General features: G+C 47.9%; 1 protein-coding gene across 4 annotated transcripts in view; it reads right to left on the bottom strand.

The window, feature by feature from the left end:
• The window catches only part of LOC119660729 (latrophilin Cirl-like), a 101,989-nt gene that overhangs the window by 79,678 nt on the left and 2,022 nt on the right, over nucleotides 1-20,289 (bottom strand). For all 4 annotated transcript variants that reach the window (XM_038069392.1, XM_038069388.1, XM_038069391.1 and 1 more), the window contains exon 2: nucleotides 11,857-12,212. The gene's annotated coding sequence lies outside the window, so the exon portion shown is untranslated. The remainder of the gene's footprint in view (nucleotides 1-11,856; nucleotides 12,213-20,289) is intronic.

Below are 20,289 nucleotides of genomic sequence, written 5' to 3'. Positions count from 1 at the left end.
TGGGGGCTCAGTCCTTAGCTCCAATCGGTGCCACGGACAGCAAACATCCTTCGGGCATATCACAATCCACAGAGTGTGTTAAAGTTGAAGGGAAGAAGCATCCGGGGCACCTGAGACTAAGACAAAACCGAACCGGCAACGATCTTCCGGCCGAGCTTTCTTTGCTGCTTCTTGTATCTTGTAGAGTTAGGATCGTCCGAAGATCGTTGCCGGTTCGGTTTTGTCTTAGCCTCAGGTGCCCCGGATGCTTCTTCCCTTCAACTTTGGCACACTCTGTGGAATGGCTAAACCGCCATTTGCAACAAAACCTATCGAAGCTCATGGATGGGTCTGGTATGGTCGACACTGATCCATCCGGTCACGATACTAGGAGGAAACTCCTAGCTGTAAGGACTGCATCCTCACAAGGCATTAAGCTGTGCTTTGAGCCGGTAGGCATATACCGTAAAATGTTACGACTAAACTTTGCCGACGAAAACACGAATGAGTGGCTCAGACAGTATTGCTCCTTCCTCAACGATGTGTAGGAAGGTGCGCGACTAACCCTGAAAAGGGTCTCTGAGCTGCCATCGTTCAAAAAGTACTTCCTTTGGCTTCCAGAAGAAGGGTGTAATGGTACTGAACAATTTAGTGTCCAGAATGACCTCAACACCTCCACCTGAATGCTGTTAGACAACAACACAGGAGAGAAGGACTGAGGAACTTTCCGTACTATCGGCGTTCCCAAGCCAGTTCTATTACGGGACCATCACGCTACAAGTGTAGGCTCCTAAAACCATTGAAGTTGGCCCGTAGCCCTCGGCATCTTCAAGTGAAGCGCAGATGAATGAGTCGTCGTGTCAAAAGCTGCAAGACATTTATATACCCCATACAAGAACCGTGGGTTGTTGACGGGGTAGTCAGGGGCCTAAACTTCCAACATGCTGACCTGCTATATGGCAGTGGAAGTGATCGACCCCACTCCTGCATGGTGATCTCAAAAGACCTCCAGGCTAATTTGGTTAATGACCTATGTTATGCCGACATCGCAACGGTCAAACTAAAAGTCAACAGGAAGACACAAGAAACTCTGCGGTGCTCTGCAAAACCACTTGCTGGGGATGCTCTCTCTCTCGCAAAAAACATTTCGACCGAGGAATATGGAATGTGGAAGCCGGACGCTGTGTACCACATCGAGAAATTAGGATGATCTCGGCTCATTCGAGGAGAGTTACGAATCGAGGTGCACTTTCCGATTCGAGAAGTGATGAGGGATCGACACAATATGAATGACGTCCTGAGCCAGACGAACCCAATGTGCAGGAAGACCACGGAATTAGAAACCAGGACCCATTGTGAGCTCCCAGCACCCAAAAGCAAACGGAGAGGTCTATTAGTCAAGGTACTAACCGCAGCTTTTGGAGTTAACGAGGAGGTTTACAATAACATCGAGGACCACCGCCGAGGACAACTTACCATGTTACAGTCGATAGCCCAGCATCATAACGTTCTGATAACTACGCGGGTAGCAGCTTACAACACCGCAATTTCTCATCGATCGAGAGAGATTACTCATATATTGAACATGGTTTGCCAAAATGGATGCAGGCAATCTGAATGGGCAGATTGTATCTACGCACTTGACAGTCGTGGACTACTTAAACGAGTTAGACACCAAAATATAGTCAAATCGTTTCTGCATTCTACGATCATCCGTGATCTGTTGGGCCTTGTAGACAAAGAAGCCCTGACAACGGCAATCAAGGGTGTCTTGACCAAGATTGGCCCGTGGTATGAAATCCAGAGAATTCCGCAAGAACAATTGTCGTTACCAAAGGACAAAGAACAATTTCGAGTGCTCGGAGATGTTTACATAATCGGTAAACATGAATACGCGGGTCATTCGAAGGGGCCGATATCTGGTGCCTCAACTCGACGTCAGCACACTTGCAGTCGACTTCAATCAAGCAAACTACTTCGAACTTCATCAGTCCTCGCTGTCATCATGTCTCCATATCTTCATCAAACACTAAACGACTTAAATTTTGATCAGTAAAAGAGCCTGAAGCAGACCCATCTACTGTTCAAATCGAACTGACTGGACCCCTCGGAAAAATGACGACTATATTCCAGGTGGAGATATATGCCATCTCATTGGTAGCAGAAGAATCTCTGCGAAAAAAACGGGAGGGGTCACACCATTCGAATCTGTTCCAAGTGTTGGGCAGGACACAATAGTTCTTCAAGGACGCGGTGCGACTTTCCCTTAACAGAACTGTTGGGCAGCATTAAATACAGCAACGATATATCAAGCCAGTTGGTGTGGAGCTGTCATCAAGTGGTGTTGAAACTTGGCCGACTGAACAAAACATTCCTGATATGGGTGCCAGGGCCCTCAAACATTACTCGTAGTGAGGAGGCTGACCGGCTGGCTTGCAAGAGTGTGTTCAAATCTCCCGCCTCTCACTGCGTAGGCGCGACAGTTCCCCCGAATTTCCAGATATTAGACGTAGATCAACGATTTCTTCTGGCACCATCACATGCCCTCTGCATTAACTGTCTCGGTATGCAGTGGAAGTTTGGAAGATTCAATGCTGCACGACTCCCGATTCTTCAGGAAGAGCACTCAACCCCGCTCAGCTAATCTGACAACGTCTAGCAGCCTAGGAAAAGGCAACAGAGAATTGATCTGGGTGTAGTTCTCATCAATCAGTTCAAACTGAGAGCTCATACCTCCAGGACTTAGCATCATCGTCTCGCATCTCAGTATCTTTCAACTCAATGCGGAAGTCTCATCAACACATCAACACAACTGTCAAGCTCTCATTTTAACATAGTCACGGAATTCTCACCCAGTAAGGCCTCTCATCGATCCAGGATCGGAGATCACTCTCCATCTCTCGTCACTGTCGGTGCTGAAGTGATTCTTCCAAGTATCTTAGATTGCACAGAAGTGGGACATGACAAACCTAGGAGGCGCTCCTTAAACTATCGTATCGGAAAAGATCGGGGTGGTGGTTTCAATTATATGCAACCATTGTGAGGTTGTCAGCCAACAGAGCCTACTTCAGCTTGCAAAAACTGTTCCGCTCGAAACGTCTCGCCATAGGGTCACCAGGACGCTAGACAGCTTTTAGGGATATCGAATTGGTGGACCTCGGTGCAAAACCGGGATGTCTGGAGTTCCTTATTAAGGTAGGCCTAGACCGGATACCGGTTGTTGCGCCGTTGATGATGATGATTGTGAGGAGGAGGAAGAGACGGTCCTGCACTTTATATGCAGCTGCCCGGACTCCTCAGAACTCAGACGAAGATACCTTGATGAGGTTTTCTTCAATGAACTCTCTGCTCTGGAGGTCTTCTCAGGTTCGCTGAAGCCTGCGAACGCCATACGTGGGGAGCCATTGGATAGGCGATATACGGGGATAGTACAATGGGCCTAACAATGGCCTGAGTGTTCGGAGCTGTAACAAACTAACATAGCATATAAGCTAATGAAGGGTCGAATCTCTCTCTCTCTCCTGATCAGAGAGAGGAATTATTCTCTGTATATCTCTGTTCAAATTCTAATCAAAACTAGCGGGAAAATTCATTCAGGAACTTCCTTGTAGATAGGAAATGATTTCTTAATGAAAAAAGAGACACACCATCGCGACTGTGGATATTAATCCCATTTGTAAGCGCCGAGAATTAAAAGCACATCCAGGACTGTCCCCTGGTAATCCCTTCGTTTGGATATAATTCTTCGCAGGTCGTACGTGTCTGATTGGAGTGTTAAGAGGATTACAGATTAGAATTGAATCGTATCAATGCTGAACATCGATGACAACACAGTTTTAAAACTGAAGTCGAAAATTAACATGAATTGGAGCCACATTGGGATCACTTACCTGAATGTAGATTAAACTGAAATCATGATAACAAACTGTACTAAATCTAACATTAAAGGTGCTTCCAGTGGAATACATGAAAAATACAAGATGCAAGCAGGCTGTTGGTATCTTTTTTCTGCTTTAGTACTTTCCATTTTAGACATATCTATATCTATACCTAATCTACACTAACATGAGTTACTAATACGCTATCACGTGAGACCTAAAATCCTTCCTTCAGCTGGTCTCACTGATGACAGCCAAAGGACTATCATTAAAAATAAAGGTGGTCCTAGCTGGTCCCAACCCCGATTGTGAAAGAAGGAATAGATAGCTTTGGTCTAAATAGCTCCCTCTCTCCCCAGCGCAGTGTCTCAGGGGGTAAGGAAAGTGCAGGAACTTTGTGGTCTGTAGATTACTCACTGAGGAAGCTACCTAAAATTAGGAGAAAAAGAAATTCAAGGTTCGGTTCCAATAACCGGCGGGAGTCGTCTGACTTGGTGACTGGGTCGGGCTCCCGTAATGGATAGCAGGCGTCACGATGACCAGGAGCATGGCTGCAGCTGCTGCAATTGTTTCGTCACAATTTGTAGCGACCACTTCAGCAATTCCGTTTAGGCAGCGGACTAAGAAAATAAATCCCTTTATGATTCGCTCCTACTACGAAATAACAATGGCGGGGCAGGTAAAGGGTGGTGGTCCACTTGTTCCTTGTCAATAAGTGCACTGCAGGATAGACTGACGCGGAATATAGCGCCCCGGGGCCAACCTATCTCTCTCGGCGAAGCTGTCTCTCTTCTCGTGTGATATGTGCCTCTCGTTACTGAGTGGTGATAGCCACACCCTATACAAGATGTCCCTAAACCCTACGAATCTAGACTGAGGAGGGGTGTCATGCAAACCGTGCCCAATGGAAAGTTTGCAGTGGGGGTAACTGATTGCATACGAATAGAGCCTCACTGATGCCTGGTTGCCTCAGTGAATAAGTTTGACCTTACCGTGCTACGGGGGGCTATGACACGGCGGACCTCCTAATCCCCATACTCGTGGGAATCAAATGAGTACACCTGCTATGATATGAAAAGTCCACGCCGAAAAGCTTCAGATACTTTTGGTACGTAGCAGCAGTACTATCCCTAAGCTCCTCCTCATCATGGTGGGGGAGTTTGTGGTAGTTTACTACTACACTAAGGGTGTCCAAAAACACATGAAGATGAAAACAAAGGATTGTAACTCTCCACGTGATAAGAAGTCACAGACTTCGAAACAACTCGCGACTTTGAGAAATCAGGTCGTGACTGTGGCACGAATTTTGAAGGCCTCACCTAATTCATGTTCCCCCACGGAGAAATCTGTGGAAGACAAGCTCCCCACTTCAGTGGAAAACCTACGCCCGACGTCTTCAGCGCGGTCAGCCAGAGAGGATAGTACAGCAACTTCCTTAATGAGAGGAACTGCAAATCTGACTACGACCGATTTGTCGGTGACCCTGTTGCCTAACTCGTCTAAAATACAGGAGAGAAAGGCTTGACAGAAGGAAACTTCAGCCACGAAGGAGAAGGAGCTACAGGCTTGCCTGTCAGAACCTTCTCGTCCACCTATACCCGGAAGAAAGGGAAGTTGGTAATGTGGACACAACCGATCTCATGCCGGTATGTGGAAACAGATCCATACAGGCCGAACACTGTGAACCTGGACGGGCTCCCAACCGACGATAAAGGCAGGGACTGCGAAAAAAGGTGAAGTTGCTTGGGGATGAGGACTTAGGCGTTACTACACCACTAAGTGAACTTTCGGTAGGAGATGAGGACAAGCTGATAACCCCGGTGAGATCTGAGATCGACTGTATTTATGGCTACAGACTAACCTGCAACATGCCAAAGCCCCTCCTATCTACTGGAGGCAAGGCTGGCAAAGTTGCAGGACTGTCTTTATATATTTCTGGTTCAAGAGCCATTGGTTCGTTTTACCAGAATCTGTAGTATGGGATCAGTCAAGGGGACTAGGATGTTCTTCGATGAAAGATCCTTGAGACCGAGGGGCCTGCGTTTTGATGTCAAAATTGTTAGAGGCAATCATGCTGAAACAATTCTGTTCCCAAGATCTTCTTGTTGTGGTCAACTTACAATACCAGGTTAATGGTAAGAGGAGAAACGTCATAGTTGCCTCTGGTTACTTGCACTATGATTCTTTGCGCCCTCCGTCGACGCAAGAACTAAGGGATCTGGTAGTGTACGCAGGATCAAGTGGCCTTGAACTTTTAATAGGTTGTGATGCGAACGTTCAGCATATTTTTTTGGGGCAGTAGCAATGGAGAGGAGAGAAACTGTTTGAGTTTATCACTTCAGCTGGTCTGATGATCGCGAATGCAGGGTGCGCCCCTACGTTCATGGGGCCAAGAAGAAGTGAAGTAATTGACCTAACAATCGACACTTCAAAGTTGCTAGAGTTGATTAGAAACTGGCGAGTGCTAAATGAAGTCGGGCGGACAGCCTGTAATACAAAGACGTAATCCTTGGAAAACGGAGTTCATTGAACTTTTTGGCGACAAATTTGAGCCCCCTAGGCGACTAAGGACTTCTTTTGGCGATCGAAAATCAATTGGAAACTCCGAATCTCACAGTTTTAGAGTGTTTTGAAGAGGCTTGTCCTATTTTGCCAGGCCAACTTGGAAAAACTGTCCCATGGTCGACCCGAGAACTGCAAAGACTCAAGAAATCAACCAGACGACTTCTAAATCTTGCTTGCACTAGCAACAAAGATGAAGACTGGTTGAACTGCTGGAATTCACAGCGTAAATATAAGAGCCTCGTAAAACTTTCGAAACGAGACGTGCCTTCCTCTTGACAGGAAGTGAAGCTAGCCTTCATACCAAAGCCTGGGAAAGATGACCATTCAAATCCAAAAAACTTCAGGCAAGTCAGTTTGGACGACGCGCGCTACAGAGCCGTGATTACCGATTTTTTTTTCCTCAATTGGGACTAGAGAACATGTGGTTCCAACAGGACGGTTCAACGCATCACCCAATTTAACCGTTCCAGACTTCTTTGAAGCCTCAGACTCTTGAAGCCCTTAAAGGGAGTTCCCTCGTCAGGAATGCCAGAACCTGTTGCCCGAAGTTCGATGTTACCAGCTGCAGATATTGTACCTACCTTAAATGTCCTGGATCTCTCACACAGTCGCGTTCAAACCACAGAGAAACCAACTATTCTGCGTAGGATTCTCAACGGATTTTCTTACTAGCCTCACACTCGCTAAACCGGTCACTACCACCAGAGCCCTTCTAATTTTATTTATTTAGTTAAAGTCGTTGTAGGACCGGCATAGCCTCGAGATTGGAAAGTAAATGTCGACCTCTGTGAAGGATACTTAAAAAATGTACTTCGGGAGGCGATGCAGAAAATAGTACCGGAGTTGACAGAGCGTCCATCAGGCAATTAGAGAGTTTGAAAAGGATACACATATCCAGGAAGATGCGGCGGTGCTGAAGGGAAAGGAGATTGAGGGTGCGGAGCCATGACGGGGGAAGATTCCTTTTGAAAAAGAGGGTCCGGATGAATTTACGTTGTATACCTTCAAGAGTGCGACAATCACGGTTGCGGAAAGAGGTCCAGACTAGACAGTAATATTCAAGGATGTGAAAAGTGTTGAGGAAGACTGAATTGAGGTAGAGTCGGAGGAGGAACTTAGGATAAAACCAGACATTTTGGAAACTCCATTGATGATGTCCATGAATTGAAACTGGAACCAAGCTTGTCATTGAAGACTACATTCAAGTCTTGAACGAAGGAAAGGTGTTGTCTACCAAGAGAGTAGGGAAAGGATGTTGAGGTGGGCTAAAGTGAACAGCACGGCCACTGGCATTTACTAACATTCAGAGTTAGCTTCTTAACCAAGCACCAACGCACCAAAGAGTCAAGATTGGACTGCAAGAGAGCACAGTCCAGCGGAGACAAAACAGAGGCAAATAATTGAAGGTCGTCAGCGTACAACAAACATGGACAAGGGAGGGTTGGTCATTGGTAAAAAAAAACAGGAATAACGAGCGGCTAAGTATGGAACCTTGGCGACCAGCAGAGGAGGGAGAAAAGGAACAGAATGATTCATGGAAAACTAAAATTAACAAGGTTAGGAAACCTATCGGGACCAGGTCCGACATTGGTGTCAAGATTACCAATGCGGAACTCAACTAAGGAAGGCGTGAGGAGAGAATGGCGGGGAGCAATCGTTGGTAGTGGGACCAGCACAGATATGGAAGAAGAGAAAAATTGGGTGGGGTTACGGGGATGGCCAGTGTGGGACCAAAACGATTTCAAGTTACCGCGAACAAGGGCGGCCTCGACGTTCAACAAGTATCTTTTAATCATCGACTTCACATTGAAGTGCATAGCCCTGAAATGGGTAAGGTCGGCGTCATTCTTTGAAGTCCGAAACTTCTTCCGCAAAACACGTTTCAGGCGGATTTTATTAAGGATCTCCGTGGTGTTTCGTAAGAACGTTGTTCGGTAAGAACGAAGACAAGAAGAAGAAGAACGGACATAACAGGAGAGAAGATCGGACAGAAGTCTATTGAAGCAGGATGTCTCAGGGGCTGCCCACAGGGAGGGGTTCTCTCTCCACTGTTATGGCTCTTGGTAATGGATACACAGCTGTGGCTCCTGGAGGACAATAAAAGTCTTCGCGCAATCATTTGCGGACGACCTAGCCGGAATAATTACCGACAAGTTTGCGGACACAGTATGTGACCATTTGTGTATGGTGGAGGAGAAGCTACAGGTTCTGAGCACTCAGGCCGTGTTGGTTCATTGTACTCGAGCTGTGACCACTTGAATGCAACTCTGCATGTAATCCACAGCTGGTACCTCCGCAATGGACTCACGGTGAACACCAGGAAGACTGGACTAGTTATGTTCACTAGGAACGTCAGGTGGGACAGCTATACGCTACCCACCTTAGCAGGGGCGGAAATCCAGCTGACACAAACAGCCAGGTACTTAGGAGTACGTTTCGACTCCAAGTTAACGTGGAAGCATCATATCCAGGAACAATATCAGAAATCCTGCAGATTGCTCTGGTGCTGTAGGAATGGGATAGGTAAGGCCTGGGGACTTTCACTAAAACATTTCGATGTATCCATGCATCGTCTGGTGACCAAGACTGAACTTTGCTAACAGCAGGAAGCTCCTAATGCAGATCCAGAGACTTGGTTGCCTAAGTATTACTGAAGAAATGAGTACTAGGCCGACTGCGGTACTTGAAGCTATCCTAAATTTACCCCCATTCACTTGGAGGTGAAACGGAAAGCAGCCAACGACGACATAGGCTCGATACCATTGGGGCGTGGAAAGGTGGCCAATCACACGGTCATGCGTCTATCTGGAAATTCCTTGAAAAACATCCGGTAGCCCTGATGCCGACTGATCATATGGTTTCCAGATTCGTCCTTGAAAAGACATACACTGTCGTAATCACCGAAAGAGAAGAATGGTCGACAAATGGCCATGAGCCTTCCAGATTACAGAACTAATAAACTTCATCGACGGGTCAGTCATGGAGGATATAGAGCTGGCCCGACCCCTCGGAAAAATGACCATATTCCAGGCGGAGATATATCCCATTTCATTGGCAACAGAAGAATGTCTGGGACAAAAGTGGAGGGGTCGCATCATTCGAATCTGTTCCGACAGTCGGGCGGCATTATCAGCACTAAATGGCAACGACATATCAAGCCAGTTGGTGTGAAGTTGTCATCAGGTGCTGCTGAAACTTGGCTGACCGAACGAATCATTCCTGATGTGGGTCCCGGGGCACTCTAACATCGCCGGTAATGACGAGGCTGACAGACTGGCACGCCGAGGGTCTGGATCCACAATGGTGGGGCCAGAACCAGCTCTTGGAATCCGACCATCTACTGTCAAGTCTACTCTGAAGGATGAAATTGCAAGGATTCACGCAACCGAGTAGAGAATTTTGGACACTTGCCGTTAAGCGAAAATCCTTGTGGAAGGAGCCTAGGGCCACTAGAGCGGCATTTTTGTTATCCCTTAAGAAGTGGGACATGAAAACCCTAGTAGGGCTTTTGACGGGACACTGCTCCTTGAACTACCATATGGAAAAGATTGGGGTAGTGGTTTCGGCTAAGTGCAACCAATGTAAGGAGGAGGAGGAGACGGCCCTGCACTTTTTATGCAGCTGCCCGGCATCCTCAGAACTCAGACGAAGACACCTTGGCAAGGTTCCCTTCAATGAAGAATCTGCACACTCTCTGTCTCTGGAAAATGTTCTCAGAATCGTTAAAGCCTGCGAACACCGTAGGCGGTACAATGGGCCTCGGAGACTTGGGTTTTTAGCAAAAAGAATTGCGAACTCTTGGCCACGTTCGAGAGAAGAATCCTCCGAAGAATTTTTGGCCCCCTACATAAGGATGGACGATTCCGTAGCGGTCTTTCGTCGGAGGCTTGATGCTTTGGAGGACGCTATCTTAGGCACGGATGGGCGGATCCTGGCCGGGGGTGACTTCAATGCTAGGGCACTTGAATGGAGCATGCCTCACACAGATTCAGGAGGGAAACGAATTCTGAAAATGGCGGCGAGAACAGGACTGGTAGTTCTAAACACCGAATCCACCCCAACTTTCCGGCGCCCGGGCTGCGAGGGAAGCATTCCAGACGTAACCTTCGCGTCGGAACCACTGGTGTCGCTGGTGGACGAGTGGCGAGTTGTGGAAGACTTCTCGGCAAGTGACCACCAATACATTGCTTTCGAAGTGGTGGACACAAACTCTGCGCTCGCGAAAATGAACACCGGGAAGTTTGTCGAAACTCTGGGAACAGGTGGGGCCACGCTGGCTGGTACTCCTGGGGGTAGGAAGGCATCGGACAGTGGAAATTGCAGAGCTCCGGAAGGAGTGTCACAGGCTCCGCCGCTTAACACAACGTCTAGGCGCCCGGGAGGAGGCATGTACCATAATGACGGAGTACAAATCAGTCAAATGCTGCAAACGCTGCTAGAAAGATCTGATCGCGGGAGTGATTCCCGTTGTCCTTCTTGCTAAGGAGCGTCAAGCCATATACAAGCGCAAGGGAGGTGGTTGCTCGCGAAGAACGGCAACGCACTCTAGACGAGTGGCAGCTCTCGTGGCAAAATGAAACTAGAAGCAAATGGACTGCGCGGCTCATCGGCAACTTAGGTGCGTGGCTGAATCCTTACCCTTACCTTTCCTTACCCAATTTTTAAGTGGGCATGGAAGTTTCCAGTCTTACCTGCACAAGATTGCAAAGACGCGATCTCCGGATTGTGTGTTTTGCAATAGAGTTGTGGGCGACGCCCATCACACGTTTTTTTCTTGTGGAAGGTGGGATGGGGTTCGTCAGCAGCTCTATTTAAACAAAGGGGATCTTTCTACAGACAGCATTGTTGAAGAGATGCTGAGGAGTACTGACAGGTGGAGCCGTGTTGCCTATTACGTTCGGGCCCTTCTTGTTGCTTAGAAGATAGAGCTCGACCGGTGGAGGAGCCGGGTGGCAGGGGGTTCCTGGAACTGACAGTTCCCTTCATCCTCTCTCTCCTCCTGTTGATGAAAGGAATTCCCTGATTTGAAGGCTCCGTAAGAGGGAGAATAAGGGGACTAGCCCGAAGTAATGCGACAAACGGTTCCAGGCTAGCTCTCTGACGATGGGGAGGTGTTTAGTTGGTTATTACCTTTCGTCCTGTGGCTATCGCTTGCAATTTAGATCTCTAATTTGCATTTACTTCAGAGCTCGTTCGAAATTTTAAGTAGATCAGCGGATATGCCACCGTTGGACGGGGACATTTCCAGGAAAAGAAAGCAGCAAGTAGACCGGTTTAAAGTAAACAAATGTATCTTTTCTTAACAACAATGGTATCCTTTTGACACTGCTACCAAACGAGATAAAGACTAGTGAAGAAGACAAATATTTTTCCTTCCAATCGGCATTTATTTACATAAATTTGAATCAAAACAAACAAATCAAAATCTTCTTACCTTCCTCATTCCATTTATACTTTTTTTTTCTGCTTTCAGACTTCTAACATTTTACACTCGCGTCTACCGTTGATGTAACAATCACACGTTTTCTTATTTTCACCAATTTTATATAAAACTTCATCACAACAGCACAACATTATGTACTTTTTTGGCATTTTTTTGTCGTCATCAATTCGTTAGATGTTCCTCTTTTACACGTAGAACCGAAAAGCCAAGGATGACCCCCGATTGGTGCACCATCAAATTGGCTTCAAAAATATCGAGAATTCGCAGAAATACGAGAGACGTTGAATCCTGTTTTTTCGTTTTTATAATTGACTAGGTGAGAATTGATGAGCGGTGATGGTGAAGTTCTGGAAAGAGAGGGGGGAAATGTTAAATTAGGCAAGAGGGACTTAATCCTAAAAAATGGATACTAGAAAATTGACTAATAATACAAATAATGCTAAAATTATACAAAAGGACGCAGCCATTATACTATCTAATTTTTTTTTGATCAATTATAAAAGTTTTATGATCGTTGCTAGAATTTGAACCCGGGTCATGAGGTCGAAATCATCGCAGAATGGAATTTAAGTAATCAGACCCAGCTCCTTATGATATTTTAGTACTTTATTGAGCATACTTTCTTTTTTACAATTTCTATTCATCTTTTTGACAAACTTTCATATAATTTTTTGATATATTTTCTTAGAATCTGGCCCAGGGGAGAGATTCGCTTCGAAAGACGATCAAATACAGAAGCCTGAACCTAAAATTCCACAAAAAATCTCTACTGTACGACCTCCCCGGGGTTTGTCCCATAATTCCGCATATGATCAAACTGTCACACGTCAGACTGAAGAAGTGGCTGTCCCAACGAAGTCCACTGATAAACGCGAAACGGGTTGGGTTGGGCGGAGGTAGTACGTGACAGGGCTGGCCCTTTTTTGGACAGTAATTCTCCTCTCAACCGTTACGCCTCGCCTGCCTCTTTTATCGAAACTTTTCCCCAGACTTTGACAGAGCCTAACCGCGTCGTACCAACGATTTGGCAGGTAATCCTCGCGCAGGTGTCGATCACCTTTCATTATATATTGCCTAGTCTAGATTAAGCCAGTTGACGCCAATTAGCTTGTATATTATAAGACCTCATTAACCATTAACTTCTTCCCTGAATTAAGGCCACTTCTTCTACCAATTACTCTACAATCCAACTTTCCTCAATTCCCCAATCTTCTAGATCACCCTCCCTCTTTGGTCCTTGTCCTTGTACAGGCCAAAATCGAGTAAAAGGTAGCCCTTTCTCGAGAAGGCACTGCGCTCTATTATAATCCCCTTGCTCAAACCAGTTCACCGGTGCCTAAAAACCTTCATCTCCTTCATGCCACCGGTTACGCTGGACATTTCCGTAGGTTAGCCTTACACTTCCTTAGACACATAAATCTGGAAAACACCTGCCCACCAGCTCTACTACCAAACAATGTCTCAACCTTCATGTGGTGACCGTCCGCTAGGAGCTCATTCTTAATGAAAAGCTGCAGAGGGAGAAGGCGAGTCTCCTGCGCCTAAAACGGGACAAATTGTACCAAGTGATGCTCCAGGTTAGGGGTGGGACTAACAACCGCACACGGAAAACAATTTGTTATGAAGCCACAAAAGGAGCCTCGGACTAGATTGACAACGTAAATGGAACATTTTCTCATGGAACGTGCGCTCCCTGTACAGGAGAAGGAGCTAACCGATACCCTGCCTCAATATAGGGCTGATCTAACGGCGTTGCGTTGGACAGGGCCGGCTTCCTCGAGAAGAGCTATTACACCAGATATTATAGTGGCTATCCAGTGAATTGTGTTCAAAGGTTTCTTAGGCTTCTGCGCGCCTCCTTAACATTCACGCCCCTACAGAGGAGACTGCAGAGGCGGAGAAGTTGACCTTCTACGAGGCAGTTGAGCGGACCTTAGAAGCCCGTCCCAAGTATAATAGTTGGAGATTTTAAGTTAGTTAGGGACGGAGCCCATATTCAGGCGATACGTTGGCGTGATATGAGCGTAGCTCTGCCAAGGTAGTAGCTGTGGCGTGTTTCAGGAGCCACCCCCTTTCGGGACGCTGGTCGGGTAGTATGCATTGAACCGATGTTAGTAGACCCCATTGCCCTAATCGACCGCTAGTCCATCCGTGAGTTCCGGGATCAGCTAATCGTAAGTCAGACCTCAGGAAACTGGAGTAGTTCTTGAGGGTGTACCCGTTGCTGACTATTATAGCTCGCTCCCTTGCACTCGATACGCTGGTAGAAAAATTAAATGGCGAACAAAAACAAAAATAACGAATAACGTTTATACGCAGCATGAAAATGCGTTACTCGCCCCAGCGCCTAGCGAAGAATGCAGCAAAGGCTGAAATACCCAACGAGACATCGGGATACGTAGATGGAGAGGAGGATTCGCTAAGTGATGTGCACTTGCAACGGAGACGAGGACCCAGATGGTACCACGCAGTGCTATAGTTGCGGAAAGAGACACAGTGGAAACTGCCAAAACTAAACTAACCAAATGGTTTCGAATATAAGCCGAGTGGGAGGGCTTTCGACTACTCTGGCGAAAGTTGAAGAGAAAAGGCTTATTAAGAAAGGCGCGACAGTTGTGAAGCGCGTGCGATGTTCCTCCAGAAAAACGTCAGTAAAGGAGTGAAAAACGGGCTGATGAAGCTGGAGTTTCGGCGTTAAGGAGGATAATGACAAATATTGGGGATCCTACATCTAGCAGGCGACGTCTCCTGATGAGCTGAACGGAGTCTATCCTACTCTACAGTGCCGAGGTATGGGCTGGGGGTCTTGGCAAGAGGGGGTATATCGTAAGTGTCTCGCCCAAATACGAGACGGGGAGCTTTGCGGGTGGCGTCCGCGTACCTCACTGTCTCTGAACGGCCGTGATGGTGATCGTAGGGTTGATCCCCGGTGCCCTTCTTGCTAAGGACTGTCAAGCCATATACAAGCGCAAGGGAGAAGAGCCAAGGGAGGTCGTTGCTTGTGAAGAACGGCAACGCACCCTAGACGAGTGGCCACTCTCTTACTGCGCGGCTTATTGGCAACTTAGGAGCATGTCTGAATGGGAAGCATATTGAGATCGACTATTTCCTTACTCAGTTCTTAAGTGGGTATCGAGGTTTTCAGTTTTACCTGCACAAAATTGGAAAGGCACGACCTCCGGATTGTATGTATTGCAATGGAGTTGTGGAGGACACCCATTACACGCCTAACAATTTTTTTTCTTCTAGAAGGTGGGGTGGGATTCGTCAACAGCTTTATTTAAACACAGGGGATCTCTCTCCAGACAATATTGTCGAGGAGCTGCTCAAGAGCTCTGAGAGGTGAAGCCGTGTTGCCGGTTACGTTCGGGTCCATCTCGGCCTGCATATTAATGAAGGCAAGACGAAGTACATGGTGGCAACGTTAGGGGGGAGGGCCAGAGTACCAGCAGTGTGAGGACGAATACAGGGATCTGCGAAGCAACCTTAAGAAGGCCATACGGAGAAGCAAGTGGGAATGCTACCAGAAGCTCTGCATGGAAGCTAATACGAATCCGTAGGGTACAGCCTGTCAAATTGTAATGAACAAGATCCGCAGCCAAAAATCACCTCAAGTGACATGCCCACGGCTCTTGTTGCAAATAATTACAACTCTTTTTCCCGCAACAGGAGCAGGATGAAAGTGAACCCCAACTGCCAGCAGGACGTCTTCTGGATCCCTGGTGTTACCAAAGAGGAACTTCGGGAAATCTGCGGACGTACTGGGGATAGCAAGGCTCCAGGATTGGACGGAATTCCCAACAAGGCTCTGAAGGTGGCGGTCACGGCCAGGCCAAGGTAGTTCGCAAGCACATTCGAATCGTGCATGGCGGAAGGAGTATTTCCCGCCCAGTGGTGCTACCGAAGCCCCAAAAATCACTCGGTGTGCCCTCTTCATATCGCCCTATTTGTCTCTTAGACACCATGGGGAAGATGCTGGAGAGGGTGATATACAACAGGCTGCTCCCGTTCATCGAGTTGTGGGTGGTCTTTCAGAGCGGCAATATGGGTCGATTCAATAGCAAAGGTTGTGGAATTGGCTCGAAATGCAATGGTCATGCGCAAATACTGTCAAAAATGCCTTTAACTCAGCCAACTGGGGCTGGATTAAGGGCGCTTTGGCCAAACTGGGTGTTCCTAGTTACTTGGCTCGGCTAACCGAGAGTTACCTTTCGGACAGACTTCTCTGGTACGAGACGGACGACGGGCCGAAGGAGTACATTGTGACAGCAGGTGTGCCTCAATGTTCTGGATTGGGACCACTGCTGTGGGACATAATGTACGCCGGAGTGCTTGGCCAACGTGTGCCGGAGGAGGCAACGCATTGGTTTTGCGGACGACCTGGCGGTAATTGCAATTGCAAAGCATATCGAGGTTGTGGAGCTTTATGCAAATGAAGCCACTCATACCATCAAGTCATGGTTACGAATGGCCAAGCTAGACCTGGCGGACGAAAAGACGGAGGCGGCCCTCATTACCAACCGCAGGAAGAACAACATGGTTAATATCCGGGTTGGTAACCGTGAGGTCATCCCAAAATCAGTTGTCAAATATCTGTGGGGGGGAGAACGATGCCAAACTGAGTTTCAAGGGACACTTGGATTATGCGCGGGAGAAGGCAGCAAACGCTAGCTCATCCCTTGCAAGGATGATGCCTAACGTGGGAAGGCCGAAATATAGTCGCAGACCACTCATCGCGGGAGTGGTGAAGTCGATCCTGCTATACGCGTCCCCTGTCTGGGCGGGAGCGTTGAACCACGCTGTAAACCAGAGGAAGGTAAGTTCCGCATACCGGCCAATTGCGCTAAGGACGGCGTCGACGGAGGCAGTGTGTGCCATCGCGGGAATGATCCCTATAGTTCTTCTAGCGAGCGAGGCACACTGGCTCTACCAAAAAACCGAAGGTAAATCCAGCCGAGGTGAATGCAGATTTCCGAAAAGCCATCAGAAGAGAATTGTATGGCAACTGGCAACAACGGTGGGATAACTTCAACAAGGGCCGCTGGTACTAATTGGTCCTTTCATTTGATACCACACGCGACCATATTCAGCTTCTGCTGGACAATTTGACTTCTATAAAATTGCGCAAGTTTTGCATTACTTAATTACTATTCTATTAAAAACGAGTTTCTCTCTTAAGTCTTTTAACTAAGCAATAGTATGGTGCGCATTGTCTAGTTTTAGACCATTTTTTGAGGCCCTTTCTCCACTTCCAGAGGTTCGAGAGGTTCGGTTGGAAATCCGTTTCCTTTATGCACTTGATCTGGTTAAGGGCACCAGAGTTGTTGATAAGGACCTCACTTATTAAAGGATTTCAGGAAAACTCGGAGAAGTCTCCATAGGCGGTGGCGAACCTTTACAATACCCTTTTATCAGATTAATTGAACAATTTACGACCCTCTCAGCAGGCGCAGTTGTCTCGTAGTTACTGAAGTTCGTCGGGCCAAATGGCATCTTGCCCAAGTAACAGTCTTTCCGTACTTTTAGAGGACATTACCGACTCTCGTGTTCGGGCACTTCTCCAGAAGTTCAGCCAGATTAATACCGAGTGTAGTCTCTCTAAACCAGTGCAACATCACATTAACACCACTGGTTCCCCGATCTTCCCCAAGGTGCGTCCTCTACCACCCCAAAAGCTGGCTATTGCACGGAAAGAGTTTGAACAACTAATGCAACAGGGTATCTGCAGACCTTCGGACAGCTGTTGTTCTTCCCCACTCCATATGGCCCCTAAGCCTAATGGCGAATGGGACCCTTGTGGGGATTACAGAAGGCTAGACGCGCAGATTGTTCCTGACCTTTCCAGACTTTGCGCATCATCTCACAAACTGCCGCATCTTTTCGACCTTGGATTTAACCAAGGCCTTTCACCAAATCCCTGTAGCTCCAGAAGACATTCCAGAGACGGCAATATGGAGACCCTTTGGACTCTTCAAGTTCACACGGATGACTTTCGGGTTGTGCAATGCGGCGCAAACCTTTCAAAGGTTCATCTACTTGGTCCTGCGAAACCTCGACTTCTATTTCGTACATTTGGATGACGTTTTGGTCCCTTCTTGCTCAGAGTCTGAGCAGTTAGCCTATCTCGAGTGGAGGAGTTTTGGTCGCTTCTTTCTCAGAGTCTGAGTACTTAGCCCATCTCGAGTGCATTTTTCAACGTCTCCTTGAGGCCGGTTTAGTCCTAAACGTTGAGAAATGCAAGTTCCTCCAGACACAGGTGAGATTCCTCGGCCACTTCATTTCCCCTGACGGAATACAGCCCGACCCAGACAAGGTGGCAAGCGATCTCAATCTTTCCGCGTCCGAAAACCGTGAGGGATTTGCGGAGGTTCTTGGGCATGCTAAACTTCTATTGTTGTTTCCTGCCCAAGGCCGCCCAACACCAATTCGTTTTGAACGCGTACTTGTCTGGCCCCAAAACAAAGGACACACGAGAGATTGTGTGGTCTGAAGAGGCTGTCCGCGCGTTCGATAAATCCCGACAGCAATTGGCTGATGCTACACTCTTGACATTTTCTCGACAAGATGACCTCAAGACCTCAAGCCGTTTTTGTTGATGCCTCTGACACCGCAGTAGGTGCTGCTCTTCACCAAATGCTGAACCAAGTCTGGCAGCCGTTGAGCTTCTTCTCCAGACAGTTAAACCCCGCTCAGTGGAACTATGGCACTTACGATCGAGAACTGTTCGCCACGTACTTGAGTATTAAGTACTTCCGCTTCTCCCTTGAAGGTAGGCCATTCACAGTTTTCGCGGACCATAAGCCTCTCTACATATGCTTTGAAACAAAGGCCCGACAAAGCGTCCCCTCGTCAGTTTCGACATCTGAGGTTTATAAGCCAGTTTACGTCAGACATCCAGCAAGGACAACATAGTTTCTGACGCTTTGTCTCGTGTCTCCGAGTTTAACATCCCCGCCTCACTCGACTTCTCAGCTATTGCCAAGGTGCAGGAGGATGACGCAACACTTCAGAGCCTCAAATGCAACCTCAAATACAAGTTTCGGGAGTTGCCCATCTTCGGCTCGAACCTCTTTCTCTGCTGCGAAGTCTCGGAAAAGGGACCCCGGTCATACATTCCGGCCACCTTTCGCAAGGAAGTGTTCCACGCAGTTCACGACTTAGCGCATTCAGGCATCAGGACAACAAATCGGCTAGTCACCGAGAAACACTTCTGGCCCCCCATGAACAAGGATGTCAACTCCTGGGCCAGAGAGTCCATGGCATGCCAGAAGTGTAAAGTCACCAGGCATGTAAGGAAGGAGGTGGGCTCATTCCCCCGCTCTAACAAGCGGTTCCACACTATACACCTAGGCATAGTAGGACCTTTGCGAGACTGGCACGGTTACAAGTATGGCCTTACATTCATCGACAGGTTTACGCGGTGGTTTGAGGCAATACCTCTGAAGGATATTACGGCCGAATCTTGTGCCGGTCCTCTGTCGAGAGTGGATCCCTCGCTTTGGCGTCCCTGCAGTGGTCATCACTGACCAGGGAATGCACCCTTTTCTCGGAGTTAGGCAAACTCCTGGGTTTCAAACGCCAGCGGACTGCGGCATACCACCCGCAATCTAGTAGGAGGCTAGAGTGTTGGCACCGGACGCTGAAATTCGCCATTATGGCACGCGACGATACGTCCTGGACTCACGTTTTGCCTCTTGTCCTACGAACAACCCGCTGAGAGGAATTTGCTACCAGCTCCGCAGAGAACCCAAGGCTCCCAAGTGATCCGGTCTTCGACAAGAGATCGGGTCTCACAGAGTCGGGGTTGGTGCGTCTACTGAGAGACAGTCTCCGACGCATCAAGGCCACTCCTCCCACCCAACACTCGTCCGCACCTGCCTGTCCTGATCAGGACGGATGCTCTCCGGAAGCCGCTGCAGCCTCCATACGAAGGCCTGTACCGTGTTCTCGAGCGTGGAGAGCATTTCTTCCAGCTCGAGATCGGTGGACGCAAAAAAGCTGCCTCCTCATCCAGGCTGAAGCCTGTTTGCGCCCGAAACGTATTGGAGGACGGTTCCTACGACCGGCTAAAGGACCAGCTCATACTCAGCTGTCAGTGAGGAAGCGAAACTGAATCCTTTGCTGAACGAGCTTATACTGGGCGACGGTACTCACAGTCAGCTGCTTTGAGAAATGGGGCAACTAGGTGGGGATAAAGTCGGCTCAGGGCTTTTGGAAACGCTCTAGTTGCAGTGGCCCCTGAAGAGCACCCGTTCTATAATGGCCAGCGCGGACTCGGGGTTGCAGGAAGTCCTGTCTGCCAAGGACGACGAAGCCCACGAGAGTCTAGAAACACGTCGGGAGGTCGAAGATCTCAAGTCAATGGTGATGACACTTGTGGACGGGGTCTTCAAGCTTACGGCGACTGCAGGTACCTTGCGTTCG

This window comes from Hermetia illucens, chromosome 7 (assembly GCF_905115235.1).
Source record: "Hermetia illucens chromosome 7, iHerIll2.2.curated.20191125, whole genome shotgun sequence".
Classification (NCBI taxonomy): Eukaryota; Metazoa; Arthropoda; class Insecta; order Diptera; family Stratiomyidae; genus Hermetia; species Hermetia illucens.
Note: the sequence above shows the minus strand (reverse complement) of the source record. Positions and strands in the feature narration are given on the sequence as shown.